The sequence below is a fragment of the Marmota monax genome, unplaced genomic scaffold (assembly GCF_021218885.2).
Source record: "Marmota monax isolate L192 unplaced genomic scaffold, Marmota_monax_Labrador192_F-V1.1 WCK01_AAM20220418_F8-fsc00497, whole genome shotgun sequence".
Lineage (NCBI taxonomy): Eukaryota > Metazoa > Chordata > Mammalia > Rodentia > Sciuridae > Marmota > Marmota monax.
In genome coordinates this window covers 209,352-235,765 of record NW_026694563.1, presented here as the reverse complement: position 1 = coordinate 235,765, position 26,414 = coordinate 209,352, and the positions used below count along the sequence as shown (strand labels likewise).

General features: G+C 46.2%; 1 long non-coding RNA gene across 7 annotated transcripts in view; it reads right to left on the bottom strand.

Moving 5' to 3' along the window:
* The window catches only part of LOC131423271 (uncharacterized), a 57,886-nt gene that overhangs the window by 20,152 nt on the left and 11,320 nt on the right, over nucleotides 1–26,414 (bottom strand). For 6 of the 7 annotated variants that reach the window (XR_009224611.1, XR_009224610.1, XR_009224609.1 and 3 more), the window contains one exon: nucleotides 6,975–7,041. The exons of the other annotated variant lie outside the window; for it this stretch is intronic. This is a non-coding gene — a long non-coding RNA (uncharacterized LOC131423271). The remainder of the gene's footprint in view (nucleotides 1–6,974; nucleotides 7,042–26,414) is intronic. 7 annotated transcript variants of the gene reach the window in all.

Here is a 26,414-nt window from a genome sequence, read left to right as displayed (position 1 = left end):
CCCACTACCTCCCACTGAGGACCAAATTCCAACATATGAACCTTTAAGGAACAAACCACATCCAAACCATAACAACCTACAACCCAGAACTATGAGGATTTCTTATGGTCAGAAAGCACTACTATTAGCATTGTTATGGTTTGTATGTGAGGTGTCCCCCAAAAGCTCCTATGTTAATGCAGGAATTCTTAGGGGTTAAAGAACTAGATTATGAGCCATGACCTAACCAGTAAATTCATCCATTCTCTGAATTAACAATTTGAATGGATCAACTGGGGCATAATTGTAGGCAGGTGGGGAGGAGCTAGAGGAAGTAGGTCACTGGAGGTGTGTCTCTGGATATTTGTATTTTGTCCCTGTTGCTTTATTCTCTCTCTGCTCCCTGGCTGCTATGGGTTGAGCAGCTTTTCTCTGCCATGTCCTTCTGCCCTGATGCTCTGCTTCATCTTGGGCTCAGAGCTATCAAACTGGCCATAAACTTGAACATCTAAAACCATGAGCCCAAGGTAACTTTTCCTCTTCTAAGTTGCTTTTGTCAAGTATTTTGGTCACAATGATAAAACCCTAACTAACAAGCATTATCAGAAGCTCAGATTATGACCAAGAAATAGTTAATAGTAAAGAGAAAAATCACTTAACTTTTTGAGGATTTTATAGGAATCCATCTTAATTTCATATCTCCACTCCACAGAAATAAGAATGAAAAGAAAGGGACATTATTATTAATTCATTTTTGAAGTTATAATTCATTTAAGACAAACTCATGAGTTTGCTATTTTTTAAGAAAGATCACAGTCACTTTAATTACTGTCCTTTCCTAGAAATATCTGCAAATAAAATAATTCCTGATGATAAGATGCTTAACAGACTTGAGTTACTAATGTTCGTATTTTAAGGGTTTTTATTAGTTCATTATAGTTATACATAATAATGGGGTTCTTTTTGACACAGTCATGTATGGATGAACTATAATTTGCTCCATACAGGAATAAGTACTTCCTCTTTCCCCTCTCCTCCTCCCTCCCCAGTTCCCCTTCCTCTATATTGGTCTTCTTATTTGTGCTGTATAGATAAACACAAAAATGAAATTCACTGTGGTGTATTCATACATGTCCACAGCATAACTTGATCAGTTTCATTCTGCAGTTCCTCCCTTTCCCCATCCCTAGCCCCCAGCTCCTTTCTGAACTCCACTGATCTCCCTCCTATTTCCATAGAATTTATCTCTCCTTTTTCTTTTCTTTTTTTTTTTTGTTCTAGTGTCAACATAAGAAAACAGTGGATCCTTGACTTTCTGATACTAGCTTATTTCTTAAACCAGGAATTTTTCAGAGAAAAACTTCAAAATCAACAAAATAATTTTTAAGTGCATAGAAATATCTTAACGTAAGGATATGAGTGGTGGGGTGGCTTTTTAGTCCTTGGGCCTGAGGAAGGGCAGGCCTTGTGCAGTGCTGCTGGCTCTGGCTTTGACTCTTTAAGGATATCAAAGGCAGAGAGTGTAAGACAAGTCAGTTCAGATGAATAGTTTATAAATTTTATATTTGAAACTAGAAGGTTGCACTTTGGAGATCATTGCTTTACTGAAATTATTACTTGAGATATTAATAAGCAAACCAAATGCTACTGTAATCAACTTTGTCAAGCAAATACAGAATTGTATTGGTCACTTTTTTAAGGGCAGCTTATAGAACACATCCAGTTAACACAATCAGTGTGTAGAGAGAAATACTCTGTCTCCTGCACATTGTTTTGAAAGCTTTTTGGTAGAAATCACATGGTCTTAAACAGTCACATGTTTGAAAGACATCAATTAAATTCAGCCCTGTAATGTGTTTTTCATGTTTACAAGTGTTCTTATTTATGTGTCAAATAAATATTGTCCTCTTTTTCTGCCTCTCTGGTTACAGAAATCACAGCCAACTAATGGCTCATTAAGGAGAGTTTACTTTGAGGAAAGCAGATTGAGTCAAAAAGGAGTCTATCTGTACACATGTCCTGTTTATTGCTCAAGGGATACGTCACAGGGTGCACACACACTCTGCAGTGGCCTTGTGCAGAGGCTTACGTATGAAATAATCATTCCATGCTCACGGTAAATAAAGTTTCGAGATAGAAACCCTCAAAATTATCTTGGCCCTGAAAAGAAACTAAGACAGCTCATTAGAAGTTGAATTATGTCCCTTATAAAAGTGGCCTCAACTGGACCATTATCACAGACCCTGATCCAATATGACTGTGTCCTTATGAAAAGGGGACATTGGGACACAGGTACACAGGGAGAGCACCATGTGAGATGTAGGCAGAGGTGCAGTAATACTTCTACAAGCCAAAGAATACAAGATTGATGGAAACCTCCAGAAGCTGGAGAGAGGCCTGGGGCAGATTCTCCCTTCCAGCCTCAGAGGATATCAACCTTGCCCACACCTTGATCTGTAGTTTAAGCCATCTAGATTGTGCTATTTTTTTTTATAGCAAACTAATACCCAGCAACATTGGGCATTTTGTCCTATGCATTAAATAAGAGAGAGAAATAAATCTCTCATGTTTGCATGTTTTTTTTTTTTTCATACTTTAAGTCTGCTAAAATCTATAGTGTAGATGGGACCTCAAGGATGGGCTGGTGTCTGCTATGGCTTTGTGCAGCTGTAGACCCAGATCCTTTGGGGAAGTGAGTTCTCATAGGGAACATCAAAATGATCATTAATGGTTATAGATAACAAGAAAAAGAATCTCTGAAAACTTCAGGGCACCAGAGCCAAGTACTTGGCTCTGTGCAAGGTTGTTGGAGGTGTAACATTGAGAGTGTCCCTTTGTTGTCCTGACCCACCCTGACAAAGGATCTTGCTCAGAATGGGGACCTCAATGACAGCCACTTCAAGCTCTGTGGGAGCCTCAGTCTCTGAGTTCAGGGTAGAGGCCCTTCCTTTACACCCTGAGGGGAGTCTGATAGGGTGTGCTGGGGCCCTGTTACCTCCTGGCCAGACGACCCTGATGATGGCAGGATCTGTGTGCTGAGGAAGCCCCTATCCTGCCGAGCTCAGGGATCAGGAAATGAAAGCACGAAAAGACACCAAACACTCTCCTTCAGGCCCTGAAGAACTGAGAAGGAAGGGGTTTGCCTAAGACCACCTGGCCAGGCATGACAGGGGCATGCCAATCCTGTCCTGCAAGGTCCTGCACCCTCTCTAAGGCTGGGTCCAAGCTACCTGTGTCCAGGATCTGGCTCCTGGGCCCCACCCCAACCTTAGAGCCCATGTGATCCCAGCACTCTCCCTCACATGTGGTCCCTGCTCCCTCCACCAGCAGGTGCCTTCCTCTCTCACCCTATACTCCCTGCAGGAAGGGGTTTCTAGGGCATTCCTTCCCTCATACACACTTAGCTCACTGTCAGTCATCTGCCCCAAGATGGTGGCAGCAGAAGCCTTATTGCACATCAGTGCCTGACATGCAGTCGGCCCCGTACCTGCAGCAGATGTGAACACTGCCAGCCAAGGTCAGGGCCAGGGGCAGAGACTCCCCAAACATTCCATTGAGACAGAAGCTCCTTGTCCATGGTGAGGCTGGGCAGGTCAGAATACCCAAATGGCCCAACAGGGCTGGAATAAGGGTGTTGGTGGACCTGGAGTCAGAGCTGTCCTGGCAGTAGCCCCTCAGTCCAGCTGCCTGAGGGAGTTGATGGGGGCCCCTCTCTAGCAGGCTTTGCCCTTGATGGATAAGACTGCCACTGCTTCACTCCCTGGAAAAGCCCACAGTGTTGGGGTACTAGTTCCAGGTCCCAGACCTACCCCTGCCAAGAAGGAACAGGTAGACCCCTCAGTCATTCCCCATGAGGCTGCCACTGCACAGAGAGCAAGCTCAGGCCAATGGAAGGGCATCCAGAACTTTCTAGTGTCCCAGAGGCTCAGAAGCTCAGCTGGAGCCAAGGTCAAGCCCCACCCCCAGCTCTCCCCCTAGACAGCCTGAGTATCCTAGCCTTTCCTGTCCTGGATCCCATCTCCATCTCCTCTGACTTCCTATCACTGCAGGGGCAGGTGGTCATACTGGGTCAGGGGATCATGAACCTGCACCTCCTGGGAGGTGGTGGCCATAGATCTCAAACCTACTGGTCACCTAGGATGCATGTGGCCAGTTGGTAAAGAAGCCTCTTTCCAGGCAGCAAGCTCCAGACCTAGGTGGGGAGGAAAGGCTGCTGAGGACCCTGGGATCCTGGCCTTTGGCTCAGCTCTGCCCTCTCCAGTCCCAGGAGTAGGGCTTTTTGGTGGTTGATCCTCAGCTGGGCACTGGAGAGGGAGCCCAGCATGTAGCAGGGGCCTGGTGGGGAAAGCACTGGTGGGCAGCATTACCCTAATCACTGACATGGGCCAATAAAAACAGAAGACACTGGCTCAGAACTCTCAAAACTTTGCTTCAATGTGAGATAGAACGTCTTTGTTGCAGAAAGAACTAGAACATTTTAGGGCCTATTTGCTGAGCGGATGAGCCTCTGGTGCATCTATGGTCACTGGCTTAGCATTCCTTTGGTGTGAGAGGAGGGGAGAAGATGGGACCTGCTGCCAGCTGAGCTCTTGCTACAAGCCAGCCTGCCTGGGCCAGGATGGCCAGCCCAGTTCCTTAGGACCCCTCAACTGAGCCCCAGGAATCTTCTGAGGCCCAGAACCCACTGCCAAGCCCCTCAGCCTGCCCATGTTCCCCCTTCCCTCCTCCCACACCTCTGCAGTGCTGCATGCAGACACACAGTACCCCCAGGCTGCCCTCTGCTCCCTAGCATCTTACATTTGTTCTACTTCAGCAGGGCTCAAATGAGTACATGCTTCACTGTCTCAATTAGCAGCTTCCTTGGACCACTCCACCCCTGTGGAGGTACCATATGTCAGTGTCATGAATAGACACAAGGCTGGGGGCTGGGAATTGGCAGCTCTCAATCACTTGCTGAGTAGACCAGGGTGGGATCATCTACTGCACCAGAGGGGGTGCTGGGGCTACACCATGGGCAAAGCCATGGGTAGGGCTTGTGAGGGTGTGGTCATTGGTACTCATCTGGGGGACACCTATCAGGCACCCAGAGCACATGAGTGTTGCTTGCCAAATAGACAAGAGCTAGCCTGGCAGTTGGTCTCTGCCCATCTGCCTGAGCATCTGTCCCTTCTCAGCACTGCTCTGTTCCCCTCTTTCAGCCAGGACTCATTTGGGCAGGTGACTAAGGAATTAATGAGGTAGCAGAGACCAGAGCGCATGCCAAGTGCTCCTGGTTCCAGTAGAGGGAGCAGTGAGGCCTCCTTCTTGGCCCTGCTGGAGGCTGATTCCAGATCCAATTGATGCTCCAGTTGATTGGCTTTCTCTTTCTAGGAGCATGACAGGTCCTGCCTGACATTTCCCCAGATATTTAATAGATACCCAAGTAATTTGTCCTGGAGACAAATTACCAGTGGGTTGCCTAAGCCTTTAGCATTTGTGCCCCAGAAATGAGATTGGCAAGTTAATAATGTGGCCCTAATCACACTGTTCCCTGCTGGCATTGGAAGAGAATTACTAGGAGATGGAACACGGTACTGGTGGGAGGAGACGGTGCCTTACTAGGGCTTTGGAATAAAGCTTCATGAGTCCCCTGAGCTTCTACACTTCTGCAGAATGCCCCAGCCTCAGTTTCCCCTGGTGTTTTTCCTCTGGCAACAGAGCCTTGATTTTACACTGAGAAACCGCATCTCAATGGGTGGGTAGAGGCTGGCTCTGCCCCTGACTCTGGCCCCAAGCCACAGTGACATGTGCACTATCTGTGGCTTTAGCTGGAGCCACTCAGCTAGAACATCCCCATGCGTGGGGTCCCTAGATGCAGGAAGGAGGAAATATGGAGTTGCTGCTGAGCCCCCATGGGGCAGGGCTGGTGCAGAGCCAAGAGGCAGCCAGGCCCTGCAGGGTCTGGCTCACCCTGGAGTCAACGCACAGGAGTCAATTTTGCTTCAGGTAGTTTCTGTCACACGTGACCTGGAGTTCTGATCACACACAGGATGACTTGGCTTGTACACCTGCACACTCTTGCTCAAGGATTCACCCACATGAGAGCCCGTGAGGAGTCCCCAGGGAGGATGACAACCTGGTCAAAGGCTAGGCCTGGAGCAGAGTTGCTTGAGGATGGCTCCATTCTGTGTTCAGGGGTCCACTGCCCATGCTAGAGGCCATGGACAGGGGAAGCTAACAGAAACTGATAATTAGTGAAACTGCAGGAGGTTCCACAGCACCTCGCAGCCCAGGCAACAGCCCAGCCCAGTGGTGCCATTGTTTGGACCTTGAGTGTCCCTGAGAGGCCCATGTGTTAGGCTTGGTCCCCAGCCCATGACCCTATCCAGAGGTGGTAGAACCTGTAGAAAGTGGGCCTAGTGGGCAGTCCTAGGTTGCTAGGGGTGTGCTCTCCAGGAGGGAGTGGGCCCCTGGTCTCTTCCTGTTTTTTCTTTCTGTCTACCATGAGGTGAGCAGTGTCATTCTTGCCATGATGTGCTGACCTGCCACAGGCCCAAAAGTAATGGGAACAGATGATCATGAACTGAAACCTCTGGAAACATGAACCTTCCCTCTTTTTAAGGTGATTTTCTCAGTTATTATTTCACAATAACAGAAAGCTGCCTAGCACAGGTGGCCTCAACCCACATAGAACTGTGGGCCCAGAGTTAGGAACCAGCAGGCCCTCCAGGCAGCTGGATTTTCAACATGCAACTGTGCAGTTCATATCAAGGCTGTTGATAGACACCTGAAGTCATGTGTCCATGTGCTTTAGGAACTCATGGAAGTTAACAAAATAGCTCCACTTCCAGGTTTTCCTGCTGGAAGATCAGGCCTGGGGTGCTGGCTCTGAGGCAGATCATGGTGGGCTGGCACTCTTACCACTCAGGATAAAACCAGAGAGCTGTCCAAAATATAGGGCTGTGCGAGATGTGGGAAGGAGGGCATGCCACCCAGAAGCTGGTGGAAGAACTTACCAGGCTGGAGTGGAGAGAAGTCCCTTCTGGTGCAGCAGGTGTGAAGGTGACCAAGACATATGGGTGCCTGAGGACAAATGGCTCTGTGTTGCTTATCTTTTGCTGTGTAATAAGTTATCCCAGAACAAAGGTTTACTATTGCACAGTTTTGGGGGGACAGAAGCAGAATGGTGGAGGATTCTGGCTCCGGGTGTCATGGGGTTGCTTGCAGTCAAGAGGATGGCCAGGGCACAGTCCTCCCAAGTCTTGATGGGGGCTGAAAGACCACTTCCAAAACAGTATCCTAGCATGGCTAATGGCAGGATGCTTACAATCCTAGCCAAGTGGACCCATTCACAGAGTGGCTCATGGTGGGGCAGGGGACCTCCCTCAAAGAAAATGAAAAGAGCAAGAGAAGAAGTCAGAGAGGAAGAGGGGAGAGACAGAAAAAGGTAGAGGTAGCTAAAGACAGGGAGAAGGAGAGAGAAAGAGGGAGAGAAAGAAAGAAAGAAAGTAAAAGAGGAGAGGGAGAGAGAGAAAAGCAGAGAGGAAGAGGAAAGTTGGGGAGAAAAAGAGAGGCAGAAATGGAGACAGGGAGAGAATGGAAGAGGGAAATAAAGAGGAGAGAGACAGACGGAGAGAGATAGATAGGGAGAGAGAGAGAGAGAGAGAGAGAGAGAGAGAGAGAAAATATGACCACCAACAAGACAAGAGATACAGTGTGCTGTGTAACCTAAACCTGGAGCCAGGGAGAGAGCCATGGCTTCTGCCATCCTCTGTTAGTCATACAGACACACACTGTGTCATGCAGAAGGACAGGGACACAAGTTCCTGAAGGGCAGATCACTGGGCCATCTTGGAGGGTGGCTATCACAGGCTCCAGGAAAAAAATAAGCGCATAGATGGCCTGATATTTTCAGTACAAAAAATGATTCATATTCCATGGCAGGGTTTGGGGATAAATAAGTAACGTACACAGAGAATAACACCCCCCCAATTATTAAGGAAAAAAAAGAAGTTGTACAGAGATTAATTACAACGTATTACTCAGCAGTGACCAATGTATGCAAAGAAACATCTCCTACACACTGAATCCTGATTCATGAGGATGGGAGGAATCAGGAAGACTGTACTGTGTATGTGCACACATGTGTGTGCATCTGGCCTCCATGAGAGAACAAACTTTGACCCTCCATAGCAGGATATTGATGGGTAATTTATAAATCTGAAAAGAAAAGGAAAAAGCAGAAGCAACATTGCTACTGAGAAGTAAATATTAAAAGAACCAGTCTAAATACCAGGAGGAGGATGGAGAAAGTAGGGAGCTACAGAAGAGGAGATGGGTTCCATCCCAAGCACTACAGAACTATCTGATCATCCAAACTGTGCACATTTATCACTTTGTTTAGAACAAAACACAAAGGAAATTTAAATCACCAAAAACAAAACCCAAAGCACCCAAGCTGCCTTCCATGCCCAGCTCCCCGCAGCCTGGGCAGGAGTGCAGACAGCCAGGCCTTTTCCTGGGTCTGAGCTCCCCAGTGTCCTCCTTCCCCTCCTGCAGGTGCCCTTGGTCTCTCTGCTCTGTCCTGGCCCTCAACTTGCTCCCCAGGCCTGCCACTATCTAGGCTGCCCTCTGCAAGGTGGGGAGGAGCCTAAGAAAGGGAGGAAGCCAGCTAGGCAAGCAGGACCTCACCACCAGCCCACACTGGCCTCTGGTATCAGAAGCTGAGGGGCTTGGTCCCCTGGCTGGGAGGCAGGGAGCAGGCTGTGCCATCCTTCCACACTCCTCGCCCACCACCCACCTGCCACTCACCCACATGCCAGTGCAGCCACCTCTGCTGTCATTAGTAATTGACAAAACTCCACCAGGTGCCTGGCCAGGGGAGTGCAGTGGGAACCACTGGGCTGCTTGGGTTGCTGCTGGTGCAGGTGGGCCAGGTCAGTGAGCCCACATCCTACACAGGCCCCTGGTGGTGCCCCAAGTTCCTCACCTTTCTGAGGGACTAGAGAATGGGCTTCCTTGGGCAAGAGAGAGGTGTCTGCAGTGGGGGCACTGTGCCTGGAGGGGAAAGTGGAGACACACCCTCCTGCCCCCCAAACACACAGCTTATTCTGGAGATACTGATCCTACCATCCCACTGATGGGGAAAGAGGCACATAGAGGTGAAGTAACTTATCCCAGCACACAGAGCAGAAGCCTGAATTATAACCTGCACACAGCTGTCCCTACCAGGACACAGAGCTCCAAGAAAAGCCCTTCAGGCACTCTTCTGGGGGAGTGTGCTAGGGATATAAGGGGAAGATTCATTCCCTGCAGCCTGAGCTGGCTCAGAGGCCCTGCAGGGTTGGCTCCAGGAGGCCCATGGCTCTAGTGAGATGTTGAGGAAGAGGCCAAGGGGCCCAGCTTGACCCTCTCAAGCAGCCCAGTGTCTGGGGGTGGGGTAGACTGAAACTGGCCTTGGACAGATCATACAGGCCACTCCAGCCCTGGCTGGAGTTCCTGAGGTCATAGGAGAGCCCTGAGGGGTTTTAGGTGAAACCCTGGAGCCAGCTAATCCACTGCTGGAAGCCACTCCCTCTGGGTTTCTAGGCAGGTTGGGGTGGGGGGCTGGGAAGAAGCACAGAGGCCAGCAGGTGAACTGGAAAGTCTATTTAGTTTGACTTGATTTATTAAGAGGTTCAATAATATTCCTAGCCCCTACAACCTGTGGTACACTTAGTTCATGGTGGCCTATAAGGCTGTGCAGGAAAAAACTGAGACTCTTGAGCGCTGCTCCCACAGCCCCAGGAGAAGTGTCTGCCCTACAGTCCCCATCTGTGGCCTGGTGGCTAGACAGTCAACACCTTTGGCCTCTGTGGGCCCTGCTTCTCCAAACAGCCTTCCTCACTGTTGGTCACCATGTTTCAGGCCTGAGCCAATCCTTAGATTCCTCCCCTCCTGGAGTCTTTTCAGTCCCAGGGAAGGTGGGGCAGGAATCATTCCCACCTGATGTCTGAGTTGTGCCCATTTTATTAGAGAGAGGCGATCAGATCCCAGCCAGCTATTCTCAGCTTCAATCCTGTGCTTCCAATTTCCCTGACCCATAGTCCTGATGGAGGTCTGTCCAAATCTGGAAGAAGTTAGGAGGGCAGCTTCTGGGGCCACCTGCAAGCTTTCCAGTCTGGGCTTCTATGGCAGTGCCAGTGTGTGTGTGTGTGAAGTTTGTGTGGGGTGTGGTGGGCAGCTGGCCAGGGTTGTGCCTCCTGGGGACCCTGATAGCCGGGGCACTCTGGCAGGGGTCTTGGGCACCAGCTCCAGCCCACCCCAGCAGGTGGGTGGAATGAGGTGGCAGCTTTCTCATGAGAACCCGGAGGGGAGACAGACAGGACTCTGGACACTGCTGGTGTCTTTTGCAACTAGTTGCTCCCTGCTCAGGTCCCCTGGAGCCCCTATATTTCCCCATCTGGCTCTGCTCCCTCTGCTGCCAACTTAGGTGCCCTCTCTCCTTAAGGGACAGGCAAATGTCTCCCATCCCTAGTGGAAAGGGGTGCTCAAAGGTGTGTCTACTCCTGAGCTTGGGTGAGAATGCCACCTTTTCCCTAGCTCTCCATGTGTGCAGTGCCTGCCCAAGCCTGTGGCAGTCATGTGTCCCCTGGAGAGCTTTGCTCAGGTCTGCCTGGGGAAGTGACATAAAATTTTAGGGGAACAGCTTGGGGTGCTTCCACTATAGTCCTGTTCTCTTCACACCCTTGAAAGAATTCCACCAGGGGGCCTGGCTAGGAAGCTGACCCATGCACAGGTGCTCAGTGGGCAGTTGCAAGCCCTCTGCCCACCATCTTGTTCCTGGCCCAGCCTGGGACTAGACTCCTGCTCATCCACAGTTCACTTACTGTGAATTTCCTGCATGTCTAAGAGACTTCATCGGTATTTGCACATATAATGCCCACCAAACCTGCTGAGGAAAACAGGTTCTAAGTGAGAGCTGGTGGTCAGCTTTCTCAGAGGCTTCTGTAGACCCACCCCAAGGGGGTCCTCAACACTCAGTACACACTGGCTTGATTGAGGGGCCTGGCATCTGGGCTGCTTCTAGTCAGGATATGTTGGGCTGTCTCTCAGGTCAGCAGGAACCCATCACTCCAAGCATGTGGCCGAGTCTCTTTCCCTGCTGCCTTTCTGTTTGGTCTATAGCCCAGCTGCACTAGGGTAATGTGACATGTTTCTGAGAGACCCAAGGAAATATGCATAGATGGCATGCAAGATATTGGTGTACTTTTTATTTTGGTACCAGGACTTGGACACATGGATGTTTAACCACTGAATCACATACCCAGACCTTTTTTTATATTTTATTTAGAGATAGGGCCTTGCTAAGTTGCTGAGGCTGGCTTTGAACTCACAATCCTTCTCTTCAGCCTCCTGAGCCTCTACGATCACAGGTGTTTGCAACCATGACAGTGACATTGGTGTATTGAAAGCTAATCATGGAGAAGGCCCACTCTTCCGTGAAATTGCCTGTTTTATTTTTTGTGATGGTAATTTTTTATTGTTTATGATGACACTGTCAGTAATTATAGCCACAAAATTTTATGTTGACATAACACTGCTCAATCCATTCACCAGGCTGTGCTACCACCAACAATATGTAGGTAAAGATGGAGCCCCCATAGAGAACATGAGTCCTTTGGGGGTTGTCACCTACAGGCCATCCTGGAGGAGGTGAAATAGAGGCCCCTGTGTATGGGGAAGAGGTAACTGCCTAAAATGTGGTGAGCATTTCAGGCCATTATATGTCTTATGTGATCTGTGATATTCACTATTTTAATTGTCATGTGGTACTATAAATCCTGTTCATATAAGATAGCAAAATTAATATGTGTGTTATTATTGCTCTATGGATTATATCTCACAATCCTCTTATTCCCTAAGACACAATATTGAAGTTAGAACAGTTAATAACTCAGTAATGGCCTATACTGTTTAAATAAAAGGAAGAGTCTCATGTTTTGCACTCTAAATAAAAATCTGTAACTCTTGCACTGGTTAATCACACTAAGGATACAAAGGAAATGTTCTTGAAGGAAATTAAGGTGCTGCTGCAGGGCATATGTGAATCATAAGAAAGCAAAACAGCCTTATTTCTGATATAGAAAAAGTTTTCATCTTCTGGAGAACAGATGAAACAAGCAACATTCTCTTAAGTCAAATCCATATCTAGATTGTTCTAATGCCAAGAGAAATGAGAAAGCTCCAGAAGAAGTTTGAAGGTGCAAGAAGCCCATCTCCTTAAAATAAAAGTTCAAGGTGAAGCAGCAAGTGCTGATGTAGAAACTACAGCAAGTTAACAAGATCTTGCTAAGCTATTTGATGAAGATGTATTATGGATTAGTTACTAGGTTTCCCCAAAAAACTAATAATGCAAGAAAGTTTAGAGGTGAAATTTTTCAGTTATGAGAGCCTTAACTGGTCAGTGAATTAATCCTCTGGCAGGGATGAAAAGGCCAGAGGCATGGAAGGAGATGCCTTCCACTCTCTCCAAGCCTGGAGGTGTAGACAGCACCTGTGGAGGCATCTGGTGGCTGTGAAAGAAGTCTGGTTGCAGAGACTCAAAAGTGTATAGCACCTTCCTCAGTGTTCCACAACAGTGTTCCACATTTGAGGTGCCCAACAACAAGGGGCAGTGCCAGGATCTGGCACCAGGGGCATCTATCTTCGAGGAAGGCATCAGCAAGGCTAGGTGTCCAAAGGCGGTTTGGGGAGTCCAGTTGTATGGGTGGCAGCAGCAATGGGAAGTCCAGCCTTGGCATTGGGCATTCGTGGAGGCTTCAGTGTCTGAAGTTTGGTTATGGCAGTGGTGGCAAAGGCAACTGAGGGGTCTGGAAGTGGTAGCGGCAAGCAAGGCATCCAGGTAGGAGCTTCCTCATCCTTTGGTGGTGGTAGGAGTCTGGTTACTGTGCAACGGCAGTGAAGATGGCATTGCTGGTGGCCATGTTGAAACTCCAGTTGCTGCAGCATGGAGCTCTGGCTGCAGTGACAGCAAAAGCATGGGGGAAGCGGGCCTCAGAGCCAGAGGGCAACTGGAGGCTGGTAGGCTGCAGTGGCTGCTCCAGACAACTGGTCTTGCTCCTGGCAGGGCCTGCCTGCTCAGGAAGTAGACCATGGGAGGTAGTGATACCCAGATAGCCTCTGAGAACCTCATTCTGCCCACGCCTTCCCTGCCTGCTACTGTCCTTGAGCCCACTGGGTGTCTGATTGCCCCCACCCCCAGTTTGCCCTGTTCCTCCCTGGGTTTTGGCCTCTGCAGGGGGAGTAGGCCAGCTGTCAGCTGAGGCAGGATTTGGAGATGAACCCCCTTCCCCAGACACATTTTCCATGGATTGTGGGGGGAGAGAGCTTTGGAAGGGTGAGGGCTAGCACATCTAATCCAGAAAGCACATCCCTGTGGTGGGAGGAGTGTGGAGGGCATAGGCAGCAGAGGGACCCTGAAGGTGCAGAGCCCTCAGTCTTGGTCTTCTGTTGCCTTCACCCACAGCAATGTGCTTTGAGAATGAAGATGTCCTAGGTCATCTGCTCTCTGCCCCACAGCCCATGTGGGATGTGGCTGGGGATGGTGGGAGTGAAAGAAAAGTTGTGCAGGACTGACCATAGGAATACCAATTATAGATGCATAAGAAGAATTATTGTCAGGCCCTGACAAGTCTGTCTCATGCAGAGAGGGGAGTGACATGAGTGAGAGAAAGCAGCAGGAGAGGGAGAGCAGCAGCAACTCCCCCTTGAGCATTACCTTTTATAGGCCAGAATCATGGCCTCCTGTTAGGGGCGAGTATAGCCTTTGTGACTGGCACAGCAAGCATCACCTGATTTTTCAGAAGGCAAGTTACTGTTTCTTTAGAAGAGAGAAGAGAAATATTTTATCTCCCAAGGAGAGAACAGAGACCTGCTGGTCTTTATCTCTTGAGAAAAAGAACAGTGTTCATAGAGTGGGAGTGGGAAAAGGAAAATGGCTGTAGTTATGTCAACATTCCTCCCTTTTTTAATACTAGGGCTTAGGGTGGCTTATGGATGGAGGTCTCTTCTTCTTATGGCTAATTCCTACTGGCATGGGGGTGGTGATGGGGCAGAGACAGGTCCTAGAGGGAGGTTTCTTCTTTCAAGTGAGCATATTATCCCAGAAGCATCTTATTGATCACTTCATTGGTGTAGGTCTTAGTCCTTTCCATGATGGTTTTCTGTAAAAACTTGAAAACACATGGTAACAGAAGGCTAGGCAGAGAATGGCATTTAGAAAAGAGGTAAATTTTAGTTGGGGTGAAGTTGGAAAAGGATCCCTAAAAATGTAAGTCCTGAAGGAGCTAGAAGAGGAAAGTGGGAGTCATAGGCCTTGGAAGTCCTGGGTCAGAGGCCAGCTCTGTCCATAGGATGAGAAGAAATTGATAGTAATGAGAAGGGAAGAGGGAGTCACTTATCTGGGGTTGTATGGTCTTTGAGTTGTTCTGATACCAGGTGAAGTTTGGAGGCTTTTGTCTGTTTGAGCCACAAGGTGAGTGGCCCTGTGGGCATTGCAGTGAAGTGAAGGTGAGGGCAGGTTTTGAGAGCTGAAATGTGTATCCAGTTGGGGAACCCCTTAAGATTGGCGGCAGTTGAGGTGGTAAGAGTAACTTCATATGGTCCCATCCATTTAGGGGACAAGCCATTAGGTGGAGTAACTGCATTGGGATGGGAGGATGAAATGTTAGAGGAAGGATTAGTTTTTTGTTTGTTTGTTTTGTTTTTACATCTCTCTCAGAATGAAGAGAGGTCCTGGAAGAATTTGATATGGTCTGTGGTGACAATTAAAAATTGTTTGATAAAGTCTCTTAAAGAAGAGAATTTAGGGTGAAGTAAGTGGTGTAGATAGGTGAGGATGTGATAGGTATCTTGTGTGGTATTGGGGGTGCAGATGTGTTTTGGGAAGTGTCTGGGGTGTAGAAAGGAGAATGGTGTTGGATTCATTGTTGGGGAGTGGGTATAGAGCTGCCTGTGGGCCATTTGATTTGCCAGGTTGCTACCTGCTGTAATAATGGAATTATCTCACTGATGGTTTTGCAAAGTACTATGCCTATAGAAGGGAGAAGGGAGACTTCTAGGAGGGCATTGATGTATGAAGTGTTGATGATGGAGGAGCCTTTGGTAGTCATGAGTACTTACTCTTTCCATATTGCTGCATGAGCTAATAATATATGAAAGCAATATTTAGAATCTGTATAAATGATCAAAGATTAACTCTTAGCTTGGGTGAATGCTTGGGTTGGAGCTATTAAGTTTGCTTGTTGATTGGTGGTGCTGGGGGGTAGGGAGTTACACTCTATCACTTCTAAAGCTGTGGTGATCATGAGAAAAGGAACACCCATCCATGAACCAAGTGTATGAGGGAGTTGGCAAGGGTTCTTCCTGAATATGGGAGGGATAGGGGAGTAACTGGAATGGAGAAGTTGATGAAGATTAAAGTCATTAGGAGGAGAAAGTAGAGTAAAGTGACTGAGCGGTGGGCATGTTTTGAAGGTTAGAGTGAGGTCCTCAATCAGTGAGATCTGAAGGGGAAAAAATATGGGAAGGGGGCAGAGTCTGAGAACCCTTATAGGAGAGTAATTCAGTTAAGTGTTGAGGGGAGAGGACTATTAGAGGTGACCCAAATGCTAGGTTTCTTTTTTTTTGACTCCTGGATTAAAATGACTGAGGAGGCTATTACCCCAAAGCAAGGTGTATTGTTGTATTGTTGGGTCAAGGTGCTTTAAGAGAAATGCCATTGCTATTCAAAGGCCTTTGAGAGAAATGCCACTGCTTTCCCAATGTTGGGTAAGTGAAGGGCTGAGGCCTGTAGGAGGGCTTGGTGGAGGGCCCAAAAGGAAGTGTTGATGGGTATGATGAGGAGCTCTTCAAGGGAGGATTTGTGGCACTGAGAAGGGGTCGGGCCAGCAAAGAGTAACTGGGTATCCATGTCTTAAAGTATCCTGTTAGTCCCAAGAACGATGAGAGTACTTCAGCCATGGTAGTAGAAACAGGAAGGTGAGAAATAAGATTTTGGGATCCACTGTGATGGCCTTGTGGGCAGGGTTATTTGGAAGCCCAAGTAAGTGACTGTGGGAAGAGAAAGGTGAACCTTAGAGGGGGAGATGAGATATTCTTGCTAGGCCAAGAATTTTAATAATTTGGCTGTGTAGGTTTTACTATGGTATACAGAAGGGCTGCAGAAAAGAAGGTCATCTACAAGAAGGTCATCCATGTATTAGAGGAGGAATGATGGTGACAAAGATAGGTAGGTGAGGTCTCAGGCTAAGGCTTGTCCAAAAAGGTGGAGGCTATCTCTAAAACCCGGAGGAAGGACTGTCCATGTAAGCTGAATGGATACCTGGGTGTCTAGGTCAGTTCGGTAAAAGCAAAGAGGGCTTTAGAATCTTTTTGTAAGGGAATGGGTAAAGAGGCATCCTTAAAGTCTAGAACAGAAAAGTGTGTTGTGGAGGCAGGGGTGGAGGACAAGACAGTGTTTGGATTTGTAACAATGGGGTGTAAAGGGACTACTGCTATGTTGATGGATGCAAAGTCTTGGACCAAATGGAAGGCACCTGAGGGTTTTCTTGATGGTGAGAATGGGTGTGTTATGAGGGGAGTCTGCAGGATATAGGCCTTTGACTAGGAGGTGAGAATTGATGGGTCCCCTAAGGCTATTTTAGTGGTTATTGGGATTGGAGTGGAAAGAGATGGGTTTTTGAGTGTGATGTGGATGGTCTCTTGGTGTGTGGCTACAGAGGGGTTGTGTATGTCCCATATCTGGGGATTGACCAAGGATGGGGGCAAGAGTATTGATGAGGGAGTTATTGTAAGTGATAGGAGGAGTAGGAGTTGGAATGGGGATACGTCTTGGAGAGAGTACAGCATGGAAGATTAAACGAAATGGATGAGCTATAGTTACTTAAGAGATCTATCTAGACCTAGTAAGGGAGTGAGTGGGGCATTGGGGAATAATGAGGAAAGAGTGGGAGAAAGGGATCTCGTGAATGAGCATGTAAGAGGTGGCATTCTTAGTGGTTGATATGATTTGCCTCCCACCACGACAATGGAGGTCATAGAAGTAGAGGTGGACAAGTACTGAGAATGTAGCCTGGTGTTCAAAAGGAAAGTGATGAGCCTACCTGCTACTACAATGGTTACCTGGGTTCTGGCATTAGTTCAATGTTGGTATCCCAGTCCTCATCAGTCATCCATAGCTAGTCTCAGAGGTTCTGCTTGTGTTGTGGTGGGGCTGTGTGACCACCTGCCTCACTGGGCAAAAGGGCAATCAACAGCTCAATGGCCCACCTGGTGGCATTTAGTACAGTGACTAGGAGGTTGGCAAGGACTGGAATAAGATTTGGCTCAATGGCCCAACTGACCACAGCTATAGCATGATCCAGGGGGTCTTCTGTGGGTTATAGGGGTAGTGATTGTAGTGGAAGGTTGTTGAAATGTTTTGGTTAGCATTTGATATTTAGCTTGGTGCACCTTTTCTTTTCTGCCATTGTACACCTTGAAGGCCACCTCACGCACTTGAGCCTATGGGGTAAGGGGACCTTGCTCCAACTTTTTAAGTTTAGCTTTAATGTTGGGAAGTTAGGTCATGAGTAAGTTCTGACCATCAAGTGACTTGGGATCAAATTGGTGTATTGGAGTAGAGCCTGATTCAGGTGGTTTAAAAAGGAAGAGGGGTTTTCATTTTTATCTTGGATGACCTCTTGGAGTCTATCATAATTGATGGCTTTATGAACTGCCCTTTTAAACCTGTCAGTAAGCAGGTAATAAATTGTTCCTTCTTGTTTGGCCCCTAAGGAAATTTTTTAGTCTCAATTGGTGGACTTCATAGTTTCAGACTTGTTCCCAGACTTATCTATACTCCTCTGGGAGGAGGGTGTTGGATAGGATCTCGTGCATATTATTAAAGGTGAGATTTTGGCCTATGTTATGTACTGTAACTCCTTGGTAGATGTGTTAGGGTTGGAGGCAAATGATCCTAGGTGTCTCTTGATTTGGAAGAGATCACCTAGAGAGAAGGGCACATGAACTCTGCCTACCTCCTCAGACCCAGCACTTCCTGAAGAGGGAGTAAAAGGGCAGGCTCTCAAATGGCTGTGTGAGATTGGGTAATGGGAGGGCTGAAGGGTGTTTGGAATGGTGGTGTGGAGGGAGCAGGTGGGCTTAGTGGAACTCAGTAAGGGGGAGGCTCATCAGTGGGGTTGAAAGGAGGGTTTGGGTCCTTTGTTTGTGTAGGAATAGGGTCTCTGGAAGACCTCTGTGGCAAGTAACAGCTGGGCAGGAGAGCAAGAAGGGCAAAGGAAAGGCTTAGAGCAGAGAATGGTGAAGGATGCAGGGAAGATGGAAGAGTGGAACCCACTACAGCTGGCTCAGAGGCTTCTTCTCCCTCATTGCTGGCATGATTCTCAGAGTCCAGAGTCCAGGAGTGTTGACCTTGAGGAGTCTAAAGTCTGGTGTCACTTGGTTAAAATAATACAGTATTTTATCATCTTGTGAGTTTTTAGAACATGTATGAATGTAGAATTTTAACCTTTAATCATCTTGGTTTTAGTAAGACCAGAAATAAAGAGATCTTAAACTTTTTATTGAACAACAATTTATAAAAATCATATTTATAATGTTTATCTTATTTATGTTAAATCTGATTCATTCATTTTAAATTAGGTTACCCATGAAAACCAAGTTTAGTTACCATTCTAAGGCATTTTTTGTTGTTGTTGTTATTGAAGAAAAAGTCCTATAAGAAGCAATGGACATTAGAAGCAATGGGCATTATATTTAAAACATTAAATAGAAAATGAGATTTTCCATTGTCTGATCATCTGCATTAGTGATTTTGAAGACATCATTACCTTTTTTGTTTATCTAATTTAAGTTGAACTTTAAATCGTGAATCAAAGGTATTTAGATCCATTTTTTGAATTTTAGTTTATGAGTGCTCTGTATATTGGTTCTGATGGACAGACATATAGACAAGACAGTACATAGAACAAATAAGTAAAGGCCTTATAACTTTTAAAATTTATTAGATTAAGAATTAACCTTTGTAAATTGGCCTCTGAGCAAAGCAGAGTTTAAAAAAACTTTTATAGTTGCATAAAATAGGTCTGAACATAAATTATAATTTAGGCATGCAGGATCAAAATTATGAGTTCAATAATATAGAATTTTTTTTAAAAAAAGAAGAGTCCTAGAAAAAATGATATGGTCATTAATTATTTTATTAAATCAATATGAGAGAATGAGACAGAGAGTGAGAGAGAGAAAGAGTGAGTTTGAAGTCAGTTTTCTGTGTTGCAGCTAAGGAAAAAATTAAATTGACTTTTTTTTTTTTTTTCTTTAGTCTTAGGCCTCTTATCAAGCCTGCTGAGTCTGACTTTGTATTTCAATATTAGCTTCAGTGTATCCTTGCCAGGGAGATTGCTGCCTATGTCTTTTTAACCTTACTCTATTTCCCAGTCGGTAATTAGGCCATATTTGGATGTAAAAATTTATGAAACTTTATTAGTGGAGAAGAGGAAGAGTGAGTGGTACCATTAAGAGAGTGAGGGGAGCTGTTGAAGTTGTCAGGTGGGGAGTATGAGGAGGGAAGAAAGAGGGAGAAGAAGAGGTGGGAGTAGGAGATGTGGTGTTGAGGTCAGGAGAAAGGTAGATTCCCTATGTGGTGAAGGTGCATCTGAGTAAGGTGATGAAGTGTGGCTGGGTGGGGCAGCAGAGCAATATAGAGTGGAAGCTGAGAAAGTGAAAAGTGATCTTGTGGGTTAAAAAGGGGAAACCTGGTAGGATTGGGATGGGGAAAGGGTTAAGGGGGAGTGAGCAAGGAGAACTTATGTAGGGCAGCAGGACTGACACAGAGAGTAAGAAGAATAGAGGGAATGTTTAGAATAGAAAAAAGAGAATGCTTGCATGCAAGGGTTTTCCTTCCATTTATCCAAACACTCACAAAAGTTGTAAAGATCCCCAAAAATGTTAAGAATGAAGGTGCAATTAGGTGGCCATTTGTATCCATTGTCCAAGTCATAGAAAGGCCATGACTTTGTGGAAAATTGAATCAGTTGATGGGCCTTTAGATCTGGAGCCAAATGGAGGGGGTGAGGAGGCAGCTGATAGGTGAGTCAGATGGGGTTTTGGATTGAGAGATACCCATGGCAAGTTGGAGTGTTGGAGTGGCTAGAAGCAGGCGTCCCTGGCTCTAGGACAAAACAGAGAAGAATAAGAAGGGACAAGAGTGAAGAGGGGTTGTCAACACATGATTCACTGACCCAGGGCTAAACCCTTTCTGGGACTGAGAGAAGGGGGTTATCACCCAGTACTTCACTAGTCCCAGGCTTGTGAAGCCTGTCAAGGGTCTTGGTGCCTGGTATCAGGGCTTTTGTAGCTCTCCCAGATAGCCATGTAGGCCCAAATAGAATAGAGCCAAGACTGGAGTAGAAACTCGCCAAGGGGGAGAAATGGGAAAGTAGGTCACTTGTAGTGAGTCTTGGTGCTGAGCCAAGACTTAAGTTTAGTAAGTCTCCAGAGTGGAGAAGTGTAAGGAGGATGGGAGGTAAAGGGCAAGGTCACTTATCCAAATAAGGCCAGTGTGGGGAGACAGAAAGAGCCCTCAGTGAATGGAAGGAAGTGTCCTAGGCCTTCAGCCCAGAATCCTGAAGCAGCTCAAATCCCCAAAGGGTCAAGAGGAGAGTTTGTCTCAGAGCCTGTATCCAAGTCACTGGCATCAATGAAAGAAAAGTGGTGCAGGACTGACCACACAGGAACACCAACTACAGAGGCATAAGCAGACTTATTGTCAGGAACCTGACAATGTCTGTCTTGCACAGAGAGAACAACAAGAGAGGGAGAGCAGCAACAAGTGGGAGAAAGCAAAGGAAAGTGAGAGCAGCAGCAACTCCCCCTTGAGCATTATCTTTTACAAGCCAGAATCATGGCTGCCTGTGAGAAACTGATGTGACTCTATTTTTGAGAAACCAGCTTCTACCTCAAGGCCTGTCCAGAGGTAGGGGGCATGACCTTTGTCCTTGGGAAAATCCATAGAGCATTCCTAGGCACATAGCCACCTTGCTGAGTTCTTTGTCTGTAAATAACAGGAGAGATCTGCAGTGCCAGGTGTCCCTGACTCAGTTACCTAGGTGAGGACCCATAGCAACCCCCTATCAACCACCAATCAGCATGAGCCAGGGAAAATACCTGGGGTTCCAGATGACTCCTCCAGTAGTCTCGGTGATTGATAACATGTTGGGAAACCATGTAGTTTAGCACGTACACCCCTCATGGCTTAAACCAGTCAGTTCAAATGAATCCCCCCTCTTGTACCAAGCAATCACCCCTACCCAACTTGTTCCTGTCAATAAATGTGCTAATCAATGTTAAGAGTTGTTGTTTGATTTTCCCGTGATATGAAATGATTCACTGTGTGATCTTGTGACACATAGAGTATCCCCAAAAACCCTATAAAATCTCACTGAACAAAGGACCAGGGCTCACTCCTAGGGACTGCTGCATTGGAAACAGTTGTGAGTCCAGGCTAGAGCTTGCAATAAAGACTCTTGTGTGATTGCATCAGATTCAGTTCCTGGAGGTCTACTGGGGTCCTACATATCTGGTATTATACCTGTTAGGGGCAGGTTTAGCCTTTGTGACTGGTATCACCTGATTTTTGGAGAAAGTAAGTCACTGTTTCTTTTCTTTTAATAGCATTTTCTTTCTTTCTTTTTTTGTGGGGTACCAGGGATGAACACAGGGGCACTCAACCACTGAGTCACATCCTCAGCCTTTTTTATACTTTATTTTAGAGACAGGGTATGACTGAGTTGCTTAGTGCTTTACTTTTGCTGAGGCTGGCTTTGAACTCCCAATCCTCTTGCGTTAGCTTCCTAAGCTGCTAGGATTACAGGCATGTGCCACCACCCCTGACTAAGTTACTGTTTCTTTTTCTTTTCTTTTTTTTTTTTTTTTTTTTTTTGAGAGAGAGAGAGAGAGAGAGAGAGAGAGAGAGAGAGAGAGAGAGAGAGAGAGAGAGAGAGAGAGAATTTTTTTTTGTAGATGGACACAACACAATGCCTTTATTTTTTATGTGGTGTTGTGGATGGAACCTGGGTCCTGCCCATGCTAGGCGAGCACTCTACTGCTGAGCCACAATCCCAGGCCCTAAGTTACTGTTTCTTAAGAACAGAGAAGAGCAACTTTTTATCTCTCAAGGAGAGAACAGAGATACTCAGGTTTTTATCTTTTGAGAATAAGAACAGTATTCATAAAGTGGGCAAGGGGTAAGGAAGATGGCTGTAGTTATGTCAACAGGGGTCCTCTCCCAAAGCTGCCCCACTTGGCAGATGACCTAGTTCCTCTTCAGAGGCCATAGTGGGGAATGGGGTGAGCAGCCGCCCAGTGGGATATGGCCAGTGCCAGGCAGGGCAGATGTGGGCAGCATAAAGTCCTCAGAGACTGTCTGGGTACCACCACTTCCTATGTCCTGCTTCCTGAGTAGGCCGGCTCTGACAGAAGCAACACCAATGTCCTGGAGCAGTCACCATGGAAGCCATCCCAACTACTAGTTGCCGTCTGACTGTAACACTCACTGCCCCAAGCCCTCACTGCTGCTGCCAGCCTGGAGCTCCTCACCACAGCCACTGGACTCCCCACATGGCTGCTAAATGCTGCCTTCACTGCCACTGCAGCCAGACTCCTGTCACTGCTGCAGGATGAAGACACTCAGGGCTGGATGCCTCTGTTGCCACTGCATCAGCTTCCGGACTCTCTGGTGCCACCACCATCACACATAAACTGAACTCCCAAACCCCAGCTGGACACCTACGCTGCCCACCTATGCTCCAACGTCAATGCATTTCACTCCATGGTGACACCCCCAAGGTCCTATATTTGACACCAGACCCTGATGCAGCTGCATGTTGCTACTGCCACACCAGACTTTGGAGCTCCATGCTTCTGCCACCAGACTCCAACATGGATGCCAGACAGTGATACTCAGTACTGGATGCCGAACTTTATTGCAACTGCAGCGGGACTCCTGTTAGCAATGCAGGACAAAACTGCTTATGGCTGGAAGCCTCTGTTGCCCCCACCACACTTCTGGACTCTTTCACTGATACCACCACCGGACCACCTTGCAAACACACTCCCAAACCATCCAGATGATGCCTCCACAGATGCCCCAACGCCAATGCTCAACTCCCTATGCAGGAAGCAGCTGCTCATTGCTGTCACCAGAGGCCACCATTTGGTGATGCTGCTGCTGCTGCTGCTACAGCAACTCAGCCCCAAGGCTGCTGCTGTTTTGCCCAAGATAGCAGAAGCTGGGGAAGCTGGGCATTCTACATGACAGTGGCCTCGCTAGCGTCTACCGCATGCCACCTGCCTTTCCTCCCCTAGGACTAGCCACCAGTCCTTCTAGACCCTTGAGGAACTGTGGTGCTAACTCAGAGAATTCATCCAAGGAAAACAAGTAAGTACTTTAAATAAAGGTTGCAGTCCTCGCAGCAGGCAGTATGCTGGGCTAGGTGGGTTCAGCCAGCTGGTGAGAGGCCAGGTCTGGACTTTGACCCTGTGGGGCAAGCTGGGAAGGGATCTCCGGCTGCTCTGGGAGAACCCTCTTGTCCTTTCTCCTGAATTTACCACCCTTGCCCCTTCTCCCACGCCCCCACCCCACTCCTTCCTGAACAGGACTCTGGGTCCTGGAGACAGGGCTGATGGGCAATGGGCCTATGGGCAGTATTGAGAAGCCTAGGTACATTGCAGCAGTTGGGGGACAGCCTGACTGACCAGACTCCATAAACCTGGATTGGGGAAAAGCAGTCTCTTGGGAAAATACTCCCCTAGATCTATCAAATTTAGCCTAACATGAGCTGCTTCCAAAAGATTTATCAAGAAAGGAAAAATATAAGTTAGTAAGTTTTGTCTTGCTAAAGGGTAGTGTGAGGAAAGGCAAAGTTTTCAGAGTTGGTACAGCTGGACCCAAATCCCTCTTAACTGGGTGATTTTGACCAGAGTACAGAACTAGGTACAACCTTGGTTTTGCATCTTGTAGAATAAAGATGGTGAGAATGATTAGCCAGGGGTAAATTAAGCTGTTGAGCACTACCTCAATTTGGGAGCCAGGAAGGCTTTTGGCATTATTTCCCTGAAGAAATATATGCCGAGATTAAATGCAACACACTTAGAGATGCACCTTTGGAAGAAAACTGACCTCTGAGGTAGGAAATTTAAATTTACTTCATGTTTTTAGATGAAATAATAATATATGGGAGATCATAGCTAAAGCATGAAATGTTGGGTCAGGCTCATAAAATTATAGGCTGTTTTCAAATTTGTTTAAAATTACATTAAGATAAATCTATGTAGTTTAAACCTCCTGGGATATCCCCCAGCTCTACCACACATACATGGAGCACTGTCCACAATTCCATAGTTTTCTTTACAGTGTCACCAAATATATCAACATATGTATATACATATACACAGATGCACATTTTGTAATATCTTGTTCCTTTTGACCTGTTTTGGGACTTTTTGAAAATATAATCTTATATTGTCATACACATTCTTTAGCAGCTTTCCCACCTTAATTTGCAGCCCTTCAGCTGACCATTAGGAAGAAGGAAACAGCAGACAAGCTTGAGGATCAGAAGAACACCATCCCTGCTCTAGTCACTCTGGAACCTGACTAGCCTGCGCACACCTGCTTGAGGAAACATTAGCCCTGCCTGAGCCACTTGGGGCTGGCTGATCAATGGAGGGTAGAAAATAAACTAACCAGCAGGACAAATGAACTGTTTCATCTGCTGAGATGGCTCTTATACTATGATTCATTACTTCTGTCATGGACATAGTCCTTTCCTTGGTGCTTACTTCAGGATTGATAACAATAAAACACATAGCTAACAATATCAGAAAACTAGTACATGTACCAGTTCAAATCTCAAAGGGCATTAAGGATTAGGATCCAAGCTCACTACTTGGAGGATGGTTTTCTATTCTTGGTGGATTCAAAATTATAATTGACACAGTAGAGATTATGCTATTAACTTGTTTATTTCTTCCATGTTTGTCTTCCCTTTACATTAAAACTATTATATCTGGGCTTGGGATGTGGCTCAGGTGGTAGTGCGCTCACCTGGCATGCATGCGGCACTGGGTTCGATCCCCAGCACCACATAAAATAAAGATATTGTGTCCACCTAAAATTAAAAAAATAAAATATTTTTTTAAAAAACTATTAGGTCTACTCTATAAGAGGATGAGAGAGAGAGAGAGAGAGAGAGAGAGAGAGAGAGAGAGAGAGAGAGAGAGAAACTAAGATATGACATCACATAAAGCTTTAAACCAAGAAGATAATAATGGCCTTTGATTTAAAAGATTAAATAATGAGTATCAAAGGGAGTAATGGTATAGTCCCCAAAAGACTCCAAATGATGAAGTCCCCAAAAGACCCACACCAATTGTAACATACAAGCTTTTCTCCTAGCGAAGAAGATATTTTTTAAAAAGTTAACAGGACTTCTAGAGAGCTCATTGTGGTTTGAGCTCCTCTTTGTTGTAAAGGTCAGATTTCTCTTTCTTGTAAATGTTAGGTCAGCAGGGCTGGGGTTGTTCCTCAGTAGTAAAGCACTTGCCTAGCATGTGTGGGTCACTGCTTTTGATTCTCAGTACCATATAAAAATAAATAAATAATAAAGGTATTTTGCCCATCTACACCTGAAAATAAGTCTGCAATCAAGCTTTTTGATGTACAAAAGTTACTGTTTCTGTTTTCTTAGTAAAAAGTTGTGAAATCTCTGTTTAACCTAAGAACACTGAAGAAAAAGTAACTGTTATATTAACTACCCTGTTGTTTAACTGAGTATAAATCTCAGATAATTTTTATACCTGGGGTCCAGAGACTTTTTGGCATTAGTCCCTCTGGATTGCTGCAACTTAAATAAGCCTTCTTCCCCAAAATTCCACAGTTGATAAGCCTCATCTGTCCTGCATCAATGTCTGTTTGAAATGCTAGAATGTCCCCATTCTTGAAGGGTATACAGAGACAGTCTCTCTTGACACAGTAGTGAATTCTATTCAAAGAATAGAATATGAATTCTATTCAAAGTCATTAATCATAAAAGACTAAAGGGAGATTACACTCTAGTGACCTCTGGAAGTAAAGTTAATATTGCATGATAAAACTTGTATACATATATTGAATTGCTGTGATTCACCCCATAAAGATATACAAATAATATATCTGAATAAAAAAAATTTAATCTGGAGAAAAATGTGTTTTGTGAGAAATCTGAATGCCATGTTTGCATTTTTGTTGTTTCTAATATTATGCTGTAACTATATTTAATTATGTCATTACATTTTTAAACCTGAAAAAGACATCCAAATTTTGTACCGCAGTATTATTAGCAAAGGGAATATTTCAGTGTTTAGAATTTATGGTT